The sequence below is a fragment of the Triticum urartu genome, chromosome 3A (assembly GCF_056163025.1).
Source record: "Triticum urartu cultivar PI428250 chromosome 3A, HENAU_Tu73, whole genome shotgun sequence".
In the NCBI taxonomy this organism is placed as follows: domain Eukaryota; kingdom Viridiplantae; phylum Streptophyta; class Magnoliopsida; order Poales; family Poaceae; genus Triticum; species Triticum urartu.
This window is the reverse complement of record NC_141875.1, coordinates 661,140,469-661,147,098: the sequence shown is the minus strand read 5'-3', so window position 1 is coordinate 661,147,098 and position 6,630 is coordinate 661,140,469.

Below are 6,630 nucleotides of genomic sequence, written 5' to 3'. Positions count from 1 at the left end.
AGAATTGCTGTTTTTTGCCTGTTTAAGGGTTTCGAAAAAAGGAATATCAAACGGAGTCCAAACGGAATGAAACCTTCAGGACCGTGATTTTCTCATCAAATACAACTCAGGAGACTTGGATCCTACGTCAAGACACGTAACAGGAGGCCACGAGGTAGGGGGCCGCGCCTACCCCCCAGGCGCGCCCTCCACCCTAGTGGGCCCCCTGTTGCTCCACCGACGTACTTCTTCCTCCTATATATACCCACGTACCCCAAACGATCAGATACGGAGCCAAAACCCTAATTTCACCGCCGTAACTTTCTGTATCCACAAGATCCCATCTTGGGGCCTGTTCCGGAGCTCCGCCGGAGGGGGCATCAATCACGGAGGGCTTCTACATCAACACCATAGCCCTTCCGATGAAGTGTGAGTAGTTTACCTCATACCTACGGGTCCATATTTAGTAGCTAGATGGCTTCTTCTCTCTTTTTAGATTTCAATACAATGTTCTCCCCCTCTCTTGTGGAGATCTATTCGATGTAATCTTCTTTTTGCGGTGTGTTTGTTGTGACCAATGAATTGTGGGTTTATGATCAAGTCTATCTATGAGTAATATTTGAATCTTCTCTAAATTGTTTTATGTATGATTGGTTATCTTTGCAAGTCTCTTCGAATTATCAGTTTGGTTTGGCCTACTAGATTGATCTTTCTTGCAATGGGAGAAGTGCTTAGCTTTGGGTTCAATCTTGCGGTGTCCTTTCCCGGTGACAGTAAGGGCAGCAAGGCACGTATTGTATTGTTGCCATCAAGGATAACAAGATGGGGTTTTCTTCATATTGCATGAGTCTATCCCTCTACATCATGTCATTTTGCTTAAGGTGTTACTCTGTTTTTAACTTAATACTCTAGATGCATGCTGGATAGCGGTCGATGAGTGGAGTAATAATAGTAGATGCAGGCAGGAGTCGGTCTACTTGTCTCGGACGTGATGCCTATATACATGATCATACCTAGATATTCTCATAACTATGCTCAATTCTGTCAATTGCTCAATAGTAATTTGTTCACCCACCGTAGAATACTTATGCTCTCGAGAGAAGCCACTAGTGAAATCTATTGCCCTCGGGTCTATCTTTATCATATCAATCTCCTACTACTTAGTTATTTACTTTGCTATTTACTTTGACTTTATTTTACTTTGCATCTTTATCATAAAAATACCAAAAATATTATCTTTATCATATCTATCAGATCTCACTCTCGTAAGTAGCCCTATAGGGATTGACAACCCCTATTTGCGTTGGTTGCGAGGATTTATTTGTTTTGTGCAGGTACAAGGGATTCGCGCGTAGCCTCCTACTGGATTGATACCTTGGTTCTCAAAAACCGAGGGAAATACTTACGCTACTTTGCTGCATCATCCCTTCCTCTTTGAGAAAATCCAACGCAGTGCTAAAAGAGGTAGCAAGAAGGATTTCTGGCGCCGTTGCCAGGGAGGTCTACGCAAAAGTCAACATACCAAGTACCCATCACATACCTTATCTCCCGCATTACATTATTTGCCATTTGCCTCTCGTTTTCCTCTCCCCCCACTTCACCCTTGCCGTTTTATTTGCTCTCTCTCTCTCTCTCTCTATCCTCCCTCTCTATTTGCCTCTTTTCGTCTGCTTGCTTTTTGTTTGCTTGTGTGCTAGTTTGCTTGATTGTCACGATGGCTCAAGATAATACTAAATTGTGTGACTTCACCAATACCAACAACAATGATTTTATTAGCACTCCGATTGCTCCTCTTCCCGATGCTGAATCTTGTGAAATTAATGCTGCTTTGCTGAATCTTATCATGAAAGATCCGTTCTCCGGCCTTCCTAGTGAAAATGCCGCTACTCATCTAAATAGCTTTGCTGATTTGTGTGACATGCAAAAGAAGAAAGATGTGGATAATGATATTGTTAAATCAAAGCTATTTCCTTTTTCGCTTAGAGATCATGCTAAAGCCTGGTTTCGTCTTTGCCTAAAAATAGTATTGATTCATGGAACAAGTGCAAAGATTTTTTTATCTCTAAGTATTTTCCTCCTGCTAAGATCATCTCTCTTAGAAACGATATTATGAATTTTAAGCAACTTGATCATGAACATGTTGCACAAGCTTGGGAGAGAATGAAATTAATGATACGTAATTTCCATACTCATGGTTTAAATTTATGGATGATTATACAAAAAAATTATGCCGGATTGAATTTTGCTTCTAGAAATTTTTTAAATTCGGCCGCGGGAGGCACTTTTATGGAAATCACTTTAGGAGAAGCTACTAAACTCCTAGATAATATTATGGTTAATTATTCTCAATGGCATACTGAAAGATCTACTAATAAAAAGGTGCATGTGATAGAAGAAATTAATGTTTTGAGTGGAAAGATGGATGAACTTATGAAATTATTTGCTAATGAGAGTGTTTCTTCTGATCCTAATGATATGCCCTTGTCTACTTTGATTGAGAATAATAATGAATCTATGGATGTGAACTTTGTTGGTAGGAACAATTTTGGTAACAACGTGCATAAAGGAAATTTCAATCCTAGGCCTTATCCTAGTAATCCCTCTAATAATTATGGTAATTCCTACAACAATTTTTATGGAAATTATAATAAGATGCCCTCTGATTTTGATTCTAATATTAAAGAATTTATTACTTCGCAAAAGAATTTTAATGCTATGATTGAAGAAAAACTGCTTAAGATTGATGATTTGGCTAGGAACGTTGATAGAATTGCTCTTGATGTTGATTCTTTGAAACTTAGATCTATTCCACCTAAGCATGATATCAATGAGTCTCTCAAATTCATGAGAATTTCCATTGATGAGTGCAAGGAAAGAACCGCTAGGATGCGTGCTAAGAAAGATGCCTTTATAAAAGTGTGTTCTTCTAGTTCCTATGAAAATAATGATGAAGATCAAAAGTTATTGATGTGTCCCCTATAAAATCTTTGTTTTGCAATATGAATCTTGATAATAATGAGACTGAATATGATCCACCTTTACCAAGAAGGCGTTCCAAGAATTCGGAATCTTTTGATCTTGATGCTAAATTTGATAAAAGTGGGATTGAAGAAATTAAAACCCTAGATGTTGCTAAACCCACTATTATGGATTTCAAGGAATTTAACTATGAAAATTGCTCTGTGATTGATTGTATTTCCTTGTTGCAATCCGTGCTAAATTCTCCTCACGCTTATAGTCAAAATAAAGCGTTTACTAAACATATCGTTGATGCCTTGGTGCAATCTTATGAAGAAAAACTTGAATTGAAAGTTTCTATCCCTAGAAAACTTTATGATGAGTGGGAACCAACTATTAAAATTAAAATTAAAGATCATGAATGCTATGCTTTATGTGATTTCGGTGCTAGTGTTTCCACGATTCCAAAGACCTTGTGTGATTTGTAACGTTTCCGTGATTTTGATGATTGCTCTCTAAACTTGCACCTTGCGGATTCCACTATTAAGAAACCTATGGGAAGAATTAATGATGTTCTTATTGTTGCAAATAGGAATTATGTGCCTGTAGATTTTATTGTTCTTGACATAGATTGCAATCCTTCATGTCCTATTATTTTTGGTAGACCTTTCCTTAGAAGGATTGGTGCAATTATTGATATGAAGGAAGGACATATTAGATTCCAATTTCCATTAAGGAAAGGCATGGAACACTTTCCTAGAAAGAAAATTAAATTACCTTATGAATCTATTATGAGAGTCACTTATGGATTGCCTACCAAAGATGGCAATACCTAGATCTATTATTGCTTGTTATGCCTAGCTAGGGGCGTTAAACGATAGCGCTTGTTGGGAGGCAACCCAATTTTATTTTTATTCCTTGCTTTTTGCTCCTGTTTAGTAATAAATAAATTATTTAGCCTCTGTTTTGGTTGTATTTTTTGTGTTTAATTAGTGTTTGTGCCAAGTAGAACCGTTGGGAAAACTTGGGGAAAGTCTTGTTGAACTTGCTGTAAAAAACAGAAACTTTAGCGCTCATGATAACTGCTGTCATTTTTATTTGGAAAGTGCTATTTAGTTAATTATTTTTACAGATGATTAATAGATAAATTCCTCACGTCCAGCAATTTACTTTAGAATTTTTGGGGTTCCAGATCTTGCGCTAGCTACAGATTACTACAGACTGTTCTGCTTTTGACAAATTCTGTTTTTCGTGTGTTGTTTGCTTATTTTGATGAATCTATGGCTAGTAAAATAGTTTATAAACAATATAGAAGTTGGAATACAGTAGATATAACACCCATATAAATAAAGAATGAGTTCATTACAGTACCTTAAAGTGGTCTTTTGTTTTCTTTCGCTAACGGAGTTCACGAGATTTTCTACTTTAAGTTTTGTGTTGTGAAGTTTTCAAGTTTTGGATAAAGATTTGATGGATTATGGAACAAGGAGTGGCAAGAGCCTAAACTTGGGGATGCCCATGGCACCCCAAGACAATCTAAGGATACCTAAAAGCCAAAGCTTGGGGATGCCCCGGAAGGCATCCCCTCTTTCGTCTACTTCTATCGGTAACTTTACTTGGAGCTATATTTTTATTCTCCACATGATATGTGTTTTGCTTGGAGCATCTTATATTATTTGAGTCTTTTCTTGTTAGTTTACCACAATCATCCTTGCTGTACACACCTTTTGAGAGAGCCATACATGATTTAGAATTTGTTAGAATACTCTATGTGCTTCGCTTATATCTTTTGAGTTATATAATTTTGCTCTAGTGCTTCACTTATATCTTTTAGAGCACGGTGGTGGATTTGTTTTATAGAAACTATTGATCTCTCATTCTTCACTTAGATTATTTTGAGAGTCTTAATAGCATGGTAATTTGCTTAAAATTCTAATATGCTTGGTATGCAAGATTAATAATAAAACTTTCTTATGAGTGTGTTGAATACTAAGAGAAGTTTGATGCTTGATGATTGTTTTGAGACATGGAGATAATAATATCAAAGTCGTGCTAGTTGAGTAGTCATGAAATTGAGAAATACTTGTGTTGAGGTTTGCAAGTCCCGTAGCATGCACGTATGGCAAACGTTATGCAACAAATTTGAAACATGAGGTGTTATTTGATTGTCTTCCTTATGAGTGGCGGTCGGGGACGAGCGATGGTCTTTTCCTACCAATCTATCCCCCTAGGAGCATGCGCGTAGTACTGAGGTTTTTGATGACTTGTAGATTTTTGCAATAAGTATGTGAGTTCTTTATGACTAATGTTGAGTCCATGGATTATACGCACTCTCACCCTTCCATCCTTGCTAGCCTCTTAGATACCGTGCATTGCCCTTTCTCACATTGAGTGTTGGCGTAAACTTCGCCGGTGCATCCAAACCCCGTGATATGATACGCTCTTTCACACATAAACCTCCTTATATCTTCCTCAAAACAGCCACCATACCTACCTATTATGGCATTTTCATAGCCATTCTGAGATATATTGCCATGCAACTTTCCATCATTCCGTTCATCATGACACATTCATCATTGTCATATTGCTTAGCATGGTCATGTAGTTGACATAGTATTTGTGGCAAAGCCACCATTCATAATTCTTTCATACATGTCACTCTTGGTCCATTGCATATCCCGGTACACCGCCGGAGGCATTCATATAGAGTCATCTTTGTTCTAGTATCGAGTTGTAATCATTGAATTGTAAATAAATATAAGTGTGATCATCATCATTTTCTAGAGCATTGTCCCAAGTGAGGAATACAAAAAAGAAGAGAAAAGGCCATAAAAAAAGAAAAGGCCCCAAAAAAAGAGAGAAAAAGAGAGAAGGGACAATGTTACTATCCTTTGCCACACTTGTGCTTCAAAGTAGCACCATGATCTTCATAGTAGAGAGTCTCTCATGTTATCACTTTCATATACTAGTGGGAATTTTTCATTATAGAACTTGGCTTGTATATTCCAACAATGGGCCTCCTCAAGTGCCCTAGGTCTTCGTGAGCAAGCAAGTTGGATGCACACCCACTAGTTTCTTTTGTTGAGCTTTCATACATTTATAGCTCTAGTGCATCCGTTGCATGGCAATCCCTACTCCTTGCATTAACATCAATTGGTGGGCATCTCCATAGCCCATTGATTAGCCTCGTTGATGTGAGACTTCCTCCTTTTTGTCTTCTCCACATAACCCCCCTCATTATATTCTATTTCACCTATAGTGCTATGTCCATGGCTCGCGCCCATATATTGCGTGAAAGTTTATAGGTTTGAGATTGATAAAGTATGAAACAATTGTTTGGCTTGTCATCGGGGTTGTGCATGATGATAGCATTCTTGTGTGACGAAAATGAAACATGACTAAACCATATGATTTTATAGGGATGAACTTTCTTTGACCATGTTATTTTGAGAAGACATAATTGCTTAGTTAGTATGCTTGAAGTATTATCATTTTTATGTCAATATGAACTTTTGTCTTGAATCTTTTGGATCTGAATATTCATACCACAATTAAGAAGAATTACATTAAAATTATGCCAAGTAGCACTTCGCATCAAAAATTCTGTTTTTATCATTTACCTACTCGAGGACAAGCAGGAATTAAGCTTGGGGATGCTTGATACGTCTCCAACGTATCTATAATTTTTGATTG